Raw genomic sequence first — 15,746 nt, 5'->3', positions numbered from 1 at the left:
AGGATGTAGTTCAGTGGTTTCAATCTCTCGGGACCAGGAAAAGGAAGAAAGAAAGAAAATAAAAAACAAAATAAAGGATCAGTTATGTATCTAAATACATTGCTGATTATATTAAATGTAAAAAACTAAGTTGTCTTGTTAAAAGACAGACATTTCCAGACAAACTAGAATCTAATTACATGCTCAAAAGACACATCTGAATCAGAAAAGTTGAAAACAAAAATATGAAAAACATATTGGGGCAAATTCTAATTGAAATAAACTATCATAAGAAAGTATACTTTATAACAAAAAGTATTATTAGAGGAAAAAGAGGGCCACTTTCTAAAGATAAAATGTTCAAAAATTCAACAGGAATATACACCAGTAATAAGTATGTATGCACTGAATAACATAGCCACAAAACCTATGAAGTACAAAATTTTGAACTACAAGAAAAAAAAAATAGAGGGCGGGGTTGTAGCTCAGTGGTAGAGCATTTACCTTGCACACATGAGGCACTGTGTTCGATCCTCAGCACCATATAAATAGATAAAATAAAGGTATTGTGTCCATCTACAACTAAAAATATTTTTTTAAAAAAGAAAAAAATAGAAAAACCTATATTTTTTTTCTGTAAAAGGATGATCAAACATCTTCCTCAGTAATTGATAGATCAAGCAAATAAAAAAAAAACCTTTAGGATACAGATGTTTTGAAGGCAGAATAATCTATTATGACCTAATGGACATATTCACTGCACTTCACTCATCATCTGCAGAATATCCATTCTTTTCAAGTACTCCCAGACATTTAAAAAAAAATGGTGCAAATACTGGGACATAAAGCACCTTTTAATAAATTTCTAATGGGGAATTTTCACTACCATGAGGGGAAATATAAAACTCCTCTATCAAAATTAACTAATCAAATCAGCATATTATGAGATATCATATTCAAGTAGCATATATATCAAGAATTCAGATAATTTAACATCAGAAAAATTGGTTAGTATGATAGATTTAGGGAGTACAGAAGGATCGATTAAGGGATGATAAAAGATAAAATTACACAATACAGAAAAGCACTCAGCAAAAGTTCAGCTCCTCTGCACAATAAAACCTTACAGGACTTTGGCAGCTTCTATCTTGTTGCTTCACTGCTGTTTTGACTACATGTTCCAAGACACCTGCCCCAGTCACGACACACTCCAGACCAGGGAAAAGAGAAGGAAAACAGCACACTTTCTTTCTCTGTCAACAGGACAATTCTGGAAGTTGTCAGCTTACATCTCTTGGATCAGAGTGAGTCTCAGGGCCACAGTTAGCTGCAAATGGTTCTGAGAGGTGCACTCTTTATTCCACAAGGAAAAGTTCAGGGAATTCTATTTTTGTAGAGCAGGAGTCAACATATTTTGGCACTCACCTGTTTTTGTAAATAAAGTTTTATTGGAACACTGCACTGTTTGTCTATTGATGTATCCTTTATGACTGCTTTCAAGCCTCAACAGCAGAGTGGAACAGTTATGATAAAGACTGTGTGGCTAGGAAAGCCTGAAATATTTCCTATCTGATTCTTTACAGAAAATGTTTGCTGACTCCTGGTTTAGAAAAAAATGGGAGAATTGATATAAGAGATCTCTTGGAAGTCTCTGTAACAGAGTTGTTATTGCTGCTGTGAACAAACTGTATAAGACAGGAAAAGGCATTACAATTGTAGGGCTGGAAGGCTGGAGATGTGTGGCTTGGTGGTAGAGCATTTGCCTAGCGTGTTTGAGACCCTGGGTTCAATTCCCAGTACCGTAAAACAAAGCAATCAAAAAATATGACTGGGTGAAGTAGTGTAAGCCTGTCATCTCAGCTGCTCAGGCAGGTTGCAAGTTTGAGGCCAGCCTGGGCAACTTAGCAAGACCCTGTCTCAAAAAAATATAAAAGGCTAGAGATGTAGCTCAGTGGTAGAGAGCCCATGGGTTCAATCTCCACTACTGTAACACATAAACAAACAAACAAACAAAAATAAAGACCAAAACAAAACAGTATTGCAATTATATAAGAACAAATAGACTAATGGTATGGAATAAAGAACTCAGGGGCTGGGGTCGTGGCTCAGTGGTAGAGCACTTGCCTAGCATGTGTGAGGCACTGAGTTCGATCCTCAGCACTGCATATAAATAAATGAATAAAATAAAGGTCCATCAACATTTTATTTTTTATATTAAAAATTTTTTTTAGTTATAAATGGACAACAATATCTTTATTTTTATTTATTTTTTTAAAATGTGGGGCTGAGGATTGAACCCAGGGGCCTCATGCGTGCAAGGCAAGTGCTCTACCACTGAGCCACAACCCCAGGCCTCCATCAACATTAAAAAAAAAAAAAAGAACTCAGAGACAGACCTGTGGGTCAATGGGGACTTAATATACAAAAAAGCAGGCAACTAAAATTGGTGGAGGAAAGATATTGGGGAAATTGGCTTTCTATATTAAGAAAAATAAAATTGGATCCATCTCTGACACCACAGACATAGCTGGATCCTGAATAGATTGAAGACCTAAACATGAAAGTTAGAGAATAAACAGAAAGTAGGGAGAAGAAAATCTATATTCCTAGGACTTCTAGAAGGACTTAAAAGTACTTTTTTTTTTTTTTTGCTAAGCCCTCCAAAGCACATACCGAAAAGCCAGATCAATTTGCTGAAATCACATGAAATTTAGAAATTTCAGTTCATTGACAAGGTTTCAGTTAGGCTCCCAGCAAGCAACACATGGCATACTCAAAATGAGTAATTGAAGGATGTTTTAATAAAAGAACTATTCGTAAAGGTGTTAGCAGGATTAAGGAAGCCACAAGAAGTGAGACGGGAACCCAGGTGTCCCAGAGTGGGACCAGAGGTAGAGGGCCTCCCAACAGGAGCTGTGACTTTTAGTTGTGGGAGGCAGCCAGCCCACAGCAGCCCTGCAGGGAGCATGCTGAGAGGCAACATCCTCATTCCCCTTTTCCTCCTTCCAATTTCCTGCTAAACCTGGAAGCCAGATGGCAAGGGAGCAATTTGATGCAGTCATACAGTTCAGCCTTCTAGGCCACAGAACAACCAGAAAAGGGTAGAGAGAGAGAGAGTCTGGAGGGTCAAATGGAAGGCATCCAGCAAAGAAGGAACACAGAGAGGAAGAAGATAGGAGACCTATCAGAGAAGTGGAAAAGGGTAGAAACAGGCTGTTCATAGAACAGGGAGCTTGCAGTCTAATGTGCATATAAAGACATGCTTATGATCCCTAGCAACTAGAGAAATGCAATTCAGAACATCAGTGACCTGTCTTTTTATACCCAGTCATTGAAATAAGTCAGAGGGGAGGGCTGTGGTTTGTGGCTCACTGGTAGAAGGCGCTTGCTTCGCACGAGTGAGGCACGCTGGGTTTGATCCTCAGCACCACATAAAAATAAATAAATAAAATAAAGGTATTGTGTTTATCTACAACTAAAAAATTTTTTTGAACTAGAAAAAAATTAGAAAGGAACTCAAGCACTGGCAAGGAAGTGAGGGAAATGAGAACCTTATGTATGGCTTATGGGAGTATAATTGGAATGGCCATTGAGCAAGACTTTTAGTGGAATTAAGAATGCATATATAGAGCTGGGGTTGTGGCCAGTGGTAGAGTGCTTGCCTAGCACGTTCAAGGTCCTGGGTTCCATCCTCAGCACCACATAAAAATGAACAAAATAAAAGTATTGTAAAAAAAAAAAAAAGAATGCATATATAGCCGGGGATGGCGGCACACACCTGTAATCCCAGTGGCTTCAGAGGCTGAGGCAGAAGTATCATGAGTTCAAAGCCAATTTCAGCAAAAGCAAGGCATTACGCAACTCAGTGAGTCCCTGTCTCTAAATAAAACACAAAATAAGACTGGGGATGTGGCTTAGTGGTTGAATGTGCCTGAGTTCAGTACCAAAAAACAAAAACAAAAACAAAAACAAAAAAACCATATATATATGTGTGAGGGTGCACACCTGTAATTCCCGTGACTTGAAAGGCTGAGGCAGGAGCATTGCAAAAAGCGAGGTGCTAAGCAACTCAGTGAGACCCTGTTTCTAGATAAAATACAAAATAGAGCTGGGGATATGCCTCAGTGTTCAAGTGCCCTGAGTTCAATTCCAAGTACCAAAAAAAACAAAAAACAAAAAACAAAAACAAAAACAAAAAAACCAACCAAAAACAAACAAACAAAAAACCAAACCAACCAACCAAACAAACAAACCCCCCCCCCCCCAAACAAAAAACAAACAAACAAAAAAGTGCTGGGGATGTTGCTCAGTAGTTAAGTGTCCCTGGGTTCACTCCCCAGCACCCCCAGCCACAAAGCATATATGATACCTATAATGCACTAAAAGAGAGAAAAGAGAGAGAGAGAGAGAGAGAGAGAGAGAGAGAGAGAGAATGGATGAGGTCAGGCTACATTTAACACACACACACACACTGCATATATGAGCTGGGCATGGTGGCAAATAACTTTAGTCCCAGTTAATTGAGAGGCTGAGGTAAGAGGATGACTTTGAGTTCAAGAGTTCAAGACCAGTCTGGGCAACATAGTGAGACACTATCTTAGATACCAGAGAGAGAGAAAGAGAGAGAGAGAGAGAGAGAGAGAGAGAGAGAGAGAGAGAGAAGAATTCATATGCTATAATCCACATAATCTTACTTTTGGAGGCAACCTAGTGCCTCCTGGGTGCTAGGAGGGTGTGCCTGATAGATTATTATCCAATTTAGCAACTGTGCATTTCAACACCTGACATGACTCTTAACTGAGAGATATGAGAAGCATTTTCAGTAAACACAGAGTTCCGATAAGGAGTGAATTGTCACTTGGACTTGTTTTGTAAGTTGATCCAGAGAAGGAAATAAGGATACAGATATGAGAAAGGAGGAGGCCAGTTTTTCAAAAATTTGTGGACATTCTGTACCTTCTATTGTGATGCAATAGGGATGACACATCCCTGCCTGCGCAATGATTTTATCAAAGAACCTTGAACTTGAATCTGATTAGGCCTCCAGCACTACTAGTTTATGGGAAATGCAGTGGGAGAGAAATAGACATGCAGGCATGCATTTGATCATTCTAGAAGGTGGTAGATTTTACACAATTTCTGGTCTTTTTAACAAAAAATAGCAAGAAATAAAAGAGGGAGGAGGAACTTATAGATTAAAAGAGCTTTGAAAGATATAGCAACTACATTCAATGCTTGGACTTTGGATCTTGATTTGAACAAAGCAATTGCAAAAAGACATGGGAAAATCAGGTAAATTCAAATACTAACTGGATAAAGCCCTCTTGTCAATTATTTTTGGCATGATCATATTGTAGTGATGAAGTTAAGTTGAGGAAAAAGAGGTTCTGGGTTTTAGAGATACATGCTGAAATATTTATAGGTGAAATAATATGTCTGGGATTCTCTCTGAAATAATTTAGCATATTTGGGGGTGGGGAGATGGGAAGGGTATAGAAGAAACAGAACTAGTCATATGTGGATAATTGTTGCAGGTTCAAGGTGTTCATTTTACTATTCTCTCAACTTTGTATGTGTTTTAATCACTAGAGATGAACCAGAAACTCAGTCTATAAACACAACTTAACCAAAATACAGATGATATATATATATTTTTACAAATCCAATGTGGGAAAATAATATTTTGCTTCTACAGAAAAGATTGACAGATAAGAGAACTAAAGTTAGAAATAAGCAACAGATTTGGATGAAATATTTGCAATATTATAACAAGTAATTAATATCCAGAATATAAAGAACTCCTACAAACTAACAAGGAACAAAAAAAAAGAACCTCAACCCAACAAAGAAATGGGCAAAGATATTGTAGTAAACACTTGTCATCTCTATTTTAGGGAATCCCTCATTATGTTCACAAGCAGCCTAGAGACTATATCCTTCTTCTTCCCTCCCTGGTATAGCCAGAAGTGGGCATGTGCTGGAGATGTTGCTCACTGGGTCTCCTCTTCCAGAATGTTGAATCTTGAATGAATGAAGCAAATTTATCATGATAGCTGGGGAGAGTCATGTTTAAGATATTTAAGAAATCAAAAAGATGCAAGCTGCAAAATAATGTACACAGTTTGAACCTGCCTATGTAGCTACCCTCCCACCCCCAACAACAACAAAAATAAACCCACAATAGCAATATACAGATACTCAAATTTACCATGGAATTACTACATCCCAATAAATCTGTTGTAGGTCTAGGCTATTGCTAAAATGAAAATGCATTTATAATACACCTAATCTACTAAGCACCACAGTTTAGACATAATACACTGTGGAGTTTTGGCTTGTTTCTCCTCCTGGATTGTATGGCTGACTGGGAACTGCTGCTCTCTGTTACTGTCCAGTATCTGGAGAGAGGATCGATCATAAGGCATATTGCTAGCTTGCAAAAAGATCCAAACCCAAAATATGAAATATGGTTTCTACTGAATGCATGTTGCTTTTGCACTATCGTAAAGTAGAAAAATCATAAGTTGAACCAACATAAGTCAGGGGCCACCTGCATTTCCTTAACCTACACCAATGGCTGTTGCTTTTCTTTTGTATACTCACCTGCCCCCTCTGTGGACTATTCCCATTGCAAAGGTTTTCCCTTTGCTTGATGCCCTGGTCCCTCCCTAGACACTATCTTATTTCTGTCTTTATTGTCTGACTGTGCATTAGAATATAAAGGGAAGGCCATGACCTGGATTTGGGGTGAAGCAGACCAGGGAAGAAGGCAGTGCTGAGGAGGAGCTTCAAAATTCTCAGAGGTATTAAAAAAGATGGGTAGGGCTGGAGTTGTGGCTCAGTGGTAGAGTGCTGGCCTGTCATGTGTGAGGTACTGGGTTCAATAGCATTGCAAATAAATAAATAAAATAAAATAAAATAAAATAAAATAAAATAAAATAAAATAAAATAAAATAAAATAAAAGATGTGGAGGAAGGGTAATAGAATCCTCCGGCCGCCTAATTGCTCAGGGTGTCTGGTTCACACAAGGATATGTGTGAGTGTGTGTGTGCGCCTGTTTCTAGCATGCCAGAAAAGAGTCAGAGAATGGGAACCATATCCTTCAGGGCATCTCCCCCTCCCCTAGTACTTGGGATTGAACTCAGGGCTTCTCACCTGCTGGGTAAGTGCTATACCACTGGGCTACATTCTCAACCTTTTTATTTTACTTCAAGACAGGGTCTTGCTGCATTGCTGAGGCTGACTTTGAACTTGCAATCCTCCTGCTGAGGCTGACTTCGAGCTTGTGGTCCTCAATCCTCTTGCTTCAGCCACCTGAGTCACTGGGATTACAGGCATGTGCCACCACACCCAGGTATTTATCAGGGATTTTGACCTCTCTTCCCCTGGTTCTCTGGAAGACCAATTGAGCTATTTTTGCCTGTCATTCTTGTAACCCCTGTTTTGAAGACTCTCTTCTACCTAAAGCAGCTCTGGACCCTAGGCCAGACCATCAGCTCTGCTTGACAGCTGGGTGCAGGTAGGTGTGATGTTTCTTGGCAGCAGAACTCCAACTGGTTCAAGTGTTTCTCCTATAAAACTCAGTTGCTTCATTATGAGTCAGTCTCCCATAGGAAGCCTGTTTTAGTTTGAGAGTCTCCCAAAAACAGAGCCAGAGAGAAGGATTTGCAGAACGTGTTTTTCCTGGGAGCTGATCCCAGAAAGCAGAAATGAAGGAGAGGAGGGGGTGAGATGAGAAGATTGAAATGCTTCCAATAGGGTGGCATTATCAAGATTACTCCCACATTAGGTGACTGGAGCTCATCAGCATTTCCTAAGCATACAGAATGGTTGACTTAAAGAAGGGGTGGCTGGAGGATTTACCCACCCACCCCTGCTTCTCATGGGTTTTAACTCCCTGGAAATTCTGGGCTGTACTGGTGATGGCTGAGCAGCTCCTCCTGTTGGTACTAGAGAAAGCCCTGGAGCAGAACGAATAGCTCATGCTCATAGTGGGATGTTTTCAGTACAAGGAGCTGTTTGAACTCATGTGGAAATGTCCATCTCTGTTGTGGTTGAAATCAGTGGGTCAAGGAGGTCTGATATGGGGTCCCAACTATGGTCCCTATATCCAAACTCCAGCAGGGATGATTAGGATTCCCAATGGCAACCCAAACATAAAATACCTAAGAACGAATGGAAAAAATGTGCACTGTGTTTGTACACACAACTCTAAAACTCTAATGAAGGCCATAAACATGCTCAAATATAGCTAACTGATTCTTGACTAGGGAGTCTCAAAATCGTGGTGAAATAAATTTTCCCATGATTAATCTATAAATTCAAGGTTATTGAAATAAAAATTCTATTGCAATTTTTTTTTAAGAATTTGTCACAACGAGTCTATATTTATCTGGAAGAATAAGCATATGAAAGTAGCCAGCAGAAAAATTTAAAAAGAACAATAACTAGGGGACTTATCCTGCCAGATATAAAAACATATAATAAAGAGTGGGCCAGGAGACAACCTGACCATAAAAAAATTCTATTTGACTAAAATAAAATAAAATAAAATAAAATAAAATAAAATAAAATAAAATAAAATAAAATATATTATAAATCTGGCTAATTCTAACACACTTGGCATTGCCATAAGAATGGGCAGACAAGTCAAAGACACAGAATAAATTCCAGAGGTAGATCTGTTATAGGGCTGGGGCCTCCTGGGAAAATGACGCAGCACGGAGGGCCCCTCTTCAAACCCTGATTCATGCAATCATGCCACAAAGATTTCAGACATTTTGCTCAGAGTTACAGGCATGAATCTTTTAGAAGGGATAGGAAAAGAGAACACACTCAAGGGAGACAGTGTGTCCTCTCAGAGAAGAGAGGGACTGACTCCTCCTGTCCCCTAGTTTGATTGAGGGTCCCAGGGAGGATTCCAGAGAGTCCCACCTGATCCAGTTCTTGACTTTCGTCTGATAGCAGGATGACGTCAGACTTTCAAGTCCCCACTGCCAAAACACTTAGGCCCATGCCGACAGGTTCTAATTGGAATCTGTTCTTATAGATTTTATGGTGGGAGGGAATTATCCTTATCTCCCTGAATTCTAGGATTTGGTGTGTGTAAGGGTCACAAAAATCCACCCCCTCCTTCAGGGTAACTTTTGTGTGTGTGTGTGTTTAAATCAGCATTTTGGGCTTACATTTCTCCTGCAGATAACAGGAATTTGCTGAGGAATGTAACATATCTTATGGACTTAGGCCAGGCAGAGCTGCAGGTAATTTTTTTTTAATATTTTTAATTGTAGATGGACACAGTATTTTTATTTTTTTTTTTTATGTGGTTCTGGGAATTGAACCCAGTGCCTCACACGTGCAAGGCAAGCGCTCTACCACTGAGCCACAACCCCAGCCCCAGTAAACTGGTTTTTTAGAAAAGAAAAGCATGTGGGGGTCAGTACCGTGGGCCCAGTTTGTAGAATGATTCCTTAACCTCTTGTTCCCACTATGCATGTCCGTCAGTTCCCTATCAGCTTCAGGGAATTAGTTGGGGGTGTTTTGGTTGTAAATGACAGGAATCCAATGGGGACCATTTTATTAGAAGCATAGTGGAGCATCTTGTGGGGTCTTTCGGAGGGGCGCAGTTGTCAAAATAGGAACTGGTGTTCCATAGGGGACCTCGGAGGTTCTCACGGTGTATGCGCTCTACTTCTTTCAGAAAATCTGCTTCATTCTTTTATTGTGAATTGGCTTTTCTGCTCTCTTCATATTGCATCTTTATAACACTCCAGAGCTTTATGGATTACATTTCCTCTCTCTTCTCTGTCTCTGTCTCTCTGTCCTTTCCCCTAGAACTGGGGAAGACACTGATTGGGCCAGTTGACTAATGCTGTACTAATAAACTCAGGCCAAAGGTCATGTTATGGTTGTTGCTCGTAGAAAGCAGGGTGAGAGTTCACAGAAATGTTCAGGTAGTGATCAAGGGGCTGGAGGTGAAGGTGGGTCAACTGAAGAAAGGATATCCATGACATCCAAGTACATAAAGGAATTTGACAGGAAACCAAGGAAGATCTTCACCTCAGAGGAGAAAAGATAGAGTAAGTGGTGGTGGGCCGGTTGCTATCTGATCCAATCTATAGATCCCATTGCTTTTATTTTACGTTTCATAATGGCAATCATTTATTTCTGAACATGCCATCCTTCTCAGTTCTGAATGCCTTGAATGATACTTCTCAGAACTCTTGTTCAAAGGCTCCATTTCATACTGATTGGATAAAGGGTCTGAACTTCAAGAAATTATGGGTCTTTTTCTATGAAAGAAGAACCCGAGAACTCCTTCCTCCCCATCTAAGGTCACTGGTTTTACCATAAAGAACAAAACAAAATAAATAAAAAATTATTTATGGGAACATCCTGTGGAAAATATCTTAGCGCCTCTAACTGATTTGCTAAATCTGACCATTCAGTGATGCATTTCTTCCAGTTGGTTCCCTTAAGATCTTTCTGCCAAATACAATAGTTTCAGCATGACACGTGCCTTCAGCATACTTCATTCTGTATTCAGGGTTTTCAATTATAGTGCTTATGCTGCCATTTTTGACAGGATAATAATAACAGGTATAAATAGCTTTCTTTCTGTAATGGAACACCAACTAAAAAAGAAAGTTAGACACCAACATACCAAAATATTCCATACTTAAAGCCAAATGCATTTAGTTCTTTTCTGGGCAGCAGGTAATCAGAAGGTATATATGCACTTGCTATTTCTTTTCCAAATCTACAGTGGGGAACAAGCTTTGAGAGGCCACTCGTCCTCCATGGTGAGTCATCTTTCAACATGTTTGGACAAGCATCTTATGCAGGGGAGAAGAATTGCTCTTGCTGACTTCCAGATAAGCCAAGTGACGAGTATTTTGGGACAGGTGCAGAGTGCCTCTCTTCCACTCTCACCAAGCTCCTGTTAGGGCCACGTTAGTTAACTTGTACCAGCAGGTGCCTCCAGAAAGCTGTGCATATTTGCCACTTGAAGGAGGAAGTAGAGAAGAGGAGGAGAGTCTCAACACCTATAAAAAAGAGTAGAGGCTGCTGATCGGAAAAAAAAAAAAAAAAACAACAAATGAAATCTGATGAAAGAGAGAGAGAGAGAGAAACAGCACAATACAACACAAGAACTCAATCAAACAAACCAGGCAAAAGGAAGTGAACTGTCCTCCACAGTGTAAGCTATGTCAAGCAGAAAGCCTCCAAAAGTGGGGAAAAATCCTCCAAGCACTGATTCACTGATCACTGGAACATTTTTCCTTACAAATGATACCACCTTCTCAGTTTGTTTTTTGAGTCAGGTGCCACATGGCACATACCTATAGTCCCAGCAACTCTGGAGGCTGAGGCAGGAGGATCACAAGTTTGAGACCAGCAACTTAACAAGGACCTAAACAACTTATTGAGTTCCTGTCTGAAAATAAAAAATTAAAAAGGACTGAGGATGGGGCTCAGTGGTAAGCACAATCCCCAGTACCAAATGACAACAAAAAAAAGGACTTTCAGTTTGGCTTTTGACCTCAGCAGGTGTCTGTTGCCAGTCAGCTCTGATGTACCTGGTAAGGTTTGCAAACTAAAGGAGAAAAAAAACAAAAAACAAAAAACCTACCTCCCATAGCTGTCGCTGCCAAATTTTCGACCTCCTGGAATACAAAACCAGTTCTCCCTCCAGGGACACCTCCCATCGACAGTGGGGTGGCCATGCTAGACCTTTGGGCAGAAAGCCCAGATTCTTGCCTGAACATGGCTGCTTTGTAGCAAGACCTGCAAGGTCCAGGGACTCAAAAGTTTCTCAGAGTTTTCCTTCACTGGGTAGGTAACAGCCATTTTGATGATCTGGTCTCTGAATAGAACCAATATGGTTCCTGAAGGAAACATTCCATCCTTTGGGGTTATCAGCTCTAAAGCTGGTTGATGTCTAAACACAGGTGAGTTATTATGTCTAATAGGGAGAGGAACTCTTTGGTTTCTTGATTTTCGAATTCTGGTTATTACAGCAACTGCTCAAAGCATATAGAACATCCTGCAGAATACTAACCCTATCTCCCACCTGGCACAGCTGTGGAGGGTTGACTGTGGCATTCCAACCATGTGTCCAGGAAGCTGCTTTTGGGTGATGGGCTTATTCCCCTTACTTTGATTTTGCTGTACGTCTTTTGCTTTATAAGTTGCTTGCTCAGGAGTATGTTGTATGTATCTGACAGTGTTTCCTGGAAGTTCATGCAGTGTGGAACTGACTGAAGCATTGCAAGCCAGGAAGGCCAATCTATATGCTGAATAATGGATACATTTATATACTGCCCCCTCCATGCTGTCCAATGCCAAATTAACCTACTAACTCGATACCAAGTGAGTGATGGTTCTCCTGAGGTTCAGCCTTTGGATTCCTCCTCCTCCTCATCATCCTCATCTTCATCCTTCTTCTTCCACTTCTTTTTGAGATGGGGTCTTACGATATTGCCCAGGCTGGTCTTGAACTCCTTGGCTTAAGAGGTCTTCCTGCCTCAGCCTCATGAGTAGCTGGGACTACCCGTATGCCCCATTAGGCCCAGCTTCTGGATTCTTTCTTCTCCATTATACCAGGGAATTTTGGTATCATCTTAGTCTCAATTAGAAGAGACTACCATTGAGGCCAGATTTCAGACAACCAACCAAGCAAATCACTGGATTTGCTTTTAGTTACTTTGACTCTCACAATAAATGCAGAATATCTAGGAAATGTGCCATATTTAATAAAGTGATCCTGTCTAATCTGGTGGCTCCAAATGGACAATGGCCAAAGGCCCAAATGTATCATCAAGGGCAGCCTAGCTAGATCATGAGCATGGAAACTTGATCTCAATTAGACCAGGGATGGCTGCATAATCAGAGTTACCTTGGCTATGAGTTACACCAGAGTGGCCCGCGGAGGAGAGAAGCCCGAGGAGGATCTCCATAGTGGGAAAGACTTACCATGGATGCCAAGAGAGACTTGGGTAGGTAGGGAATACCAGTGTTCACCTCTTAGCAAGAGAGGGGAGGGCAATGTATATGGTGACACTTCATTATCTCACTGAACATTTATGACCAGAGACACTAAGATTAGCCTCTCTGGGCTGCCAGCCTCATTCAAGGACTCAAAAGGTCAAATGTTATTATAATAATCAGTGATAGAATAATCACTTTTTGGGGGGAGGAATTGTTATTAAGGGTAAAAATCACAGAAAAAATAATATATTCATAAAGGCCAGCCTATACCTTGTACAAATATAAAAGCAGTCTTCAAATGATAGGCCTTCCTTGTCCAGGAAGCAAGTTTTTTTTTTTGCTCATAAAAATCTAAGCTCGTAAACTTTGTATCCCTTCCTGTATGGATGCACATAACATACAAGGTCATCTTAAAAGATCTGTACTGTCACAATAAACCAAATCGCCAATAAAAATAGGTCCCCATACAAATTAGGATTATTCTGTAGTAAAATCCCCCAAGGGAGGAATGCATTCAGCAAGATTTGTGCTAATGAATCCCTAATTTGTAATCCCCAAAATGATAGATTAACTCCTCACTTGTAAGATTTCAGATTTGATAAAATAAACTAGTGTAAGATATGTCATTGCTTCCAACATCTATATACATCTGGAGTGCTGACAGTGATGTTTGCCTCCCTTCCCCTTTTAGGACCCCCACCTCTGAACCACTCCTCACTCATGGTTACTTTGAAGTAACTTGACCCCCATTTATTTTTTCTCTGCAGTTTCCAGGCTACTCAGTGGAGGAAATTCCTCCTTTCCTTTGAATTAATTTCTCCAGTTTAAGCTCCCATCGCCATAGCGATCTGCATTCCATTACCCAGAAAGCAAAGGAGAGTCTTGGCCATCAAACTAGCTGGCTTTTGTTGTGGTTTCTGTGGTTTGTTTTTCTGTAGAGGAATTCCTGGGGTGGAAGGAGCAAAAGTTAAACAGGCGTTACTCTGATTTTGTAGCCCTTCCTTTTTTTCTAGCTCCTTCCTTCTTCCCTGAGCTGAAGGCTTTGTTGCCAAGGGTGACCGTTCTTCCCCCAACATTTTCATGTACACACCTGAAATCCAAAATAAGTTCTTTAAAACTCTATTTACAACAGTATATTTTGGCCTAACAGCTGGAGATCTTTATTCTCGGATACTGTTCAGAAGAAACATAATAAAGATATTTCACAGTCCTTCATCAAGGGGTCATTTCTCAGTGGAACAATATGGTTTCTTGTTCAAGGGAGGTGCTAAATCTTTAAACAAACGCATCATTTAGGTACACAGATTAATTGTATTTTTACTGTAAAAATTTGATGACCTCAAATAACAGAGGGCAGGGTCATACTTATACTGGTGAAATAAAGACTTAGGTTTGTTTTAGGAACAAATTAACTCTTCATTATCAGCCCTTTTTGAGGTTGGCAGCACTTGCTTAGAATGCATGAGAACCTGGGTTTGATCCCCTGCATCACAAAACAAACCAAAAAACCCCCACAAATAAATCTAATATAAACACTTAAAAAATGTAAATTCTATACCAGAGGTACAATTTACACAGAGGGGGAACTTGGGAAATCTCTTCCAGATCTTACCACTGATACAGGGTCCTATGGACTGTTTGTGTCCCTCTAGGTTCATATGTTGAAGCCTTAACCCTCAGTGTGATCACACTTTAGGAGCTAGTTAGGTTTAGACAAAGTGCTGAGGGTGGGGCTCCTGTGATGGGATTAGTGCCCTTTTAAGAAGAGAGACTGACAAAAGTATACACACATTCTCTCTCTCCCCCTTTTTCTCTGTCCCCCTCTCTTCACCATGTGAGGACACAATAAGAAGGTGGCAGTTGCAAGCCAGGAAGAGCCCAGATACTGAATCTGTAGGCACCCTGATCTTGAACTTCCAGCCTTCAGAACTATGAGAAATAAATATTTGTGATTAAGCCACGCAGCCTGTGGTATTTTGTTATAGGATCCTGAGCTGAATAGACAAGGGTCACTAGTTCTCTTCCTTCCTTGACATGATGGGTTCCCTTTGGGCCCTTTTGTACCCTTTCCTGTCAGCAGAAAATGAGCCATCTCTGTTCATCAGGGAGGTTTTAATGACATTAAACCTAAAACAAAACAACATCAAAAATTTGGGGGCGTCTCAATTTCTTTGTTACAAAGAAGTTCTTCGGCTCTTATGAGAAATGACACCTCCTGCCATTAGCCATCTCTGTATGCCTCAGGGGAGGGCAGTCTTCCCAGATCCCTGGAGTCCTGCCTCTCTGTTGGGGCAGGCAGTGCTGGCTCCTACTTAAATAGCCAAGGGGAGCTGTTCCCTGCTTCTACCACAACAAGCATCTCTTGCCAAGAACAATGATCTCTTGCCAGGTTATTTGCTGACTTCACCTAAACAGGGAAGTTGTTAGCAACTTTTAACTGCCAGCTTGGATACATAAAACACGTCGAACTTCCTGTTAATTCGGCACCATATTTTATCATTAAAAGTTAACGAGAAGAAAAACTATGGCTACAGGCAGGCCAGGTTTCGCGACTCCCCAGGGAGGTGAGGCAGGGGAAGGGGGACTCCTGGGAGGATTACATTCAGACTGACTCAGGCTCATCTGAGGCCCGGGGATGGGATACTTAGGTAAGATGTGAAGTGCAGTCCAGAGAGGGTGGGGCTTACAGCAGGTGGCTGCAGGCCCCTCGGATAGACCCTGGAGGTGGTGGCTAGCTTCCACCCGACCTTCACCACACTGACAGGGGTGCTGTGAG

The sequence above is a fragment of the Callospermophilus lateralis genome, chromosome 11, assembly GCF_048772815.1.
Source record: "Callospermophilus lateralis isolate mCalLat2 chromosome 11, mCalLat2.hap1, whole genome shotgun sequence".
Classification (NCBI taxonomy): Eukaryota; Metazoa; Chordata; class Mammalia; order Rodentia; family Sciuridae; genus Callospermophilus; species Callospermophilus lateralis.
Note: the sequence above shows the minus strand (reverse complement) of the source record.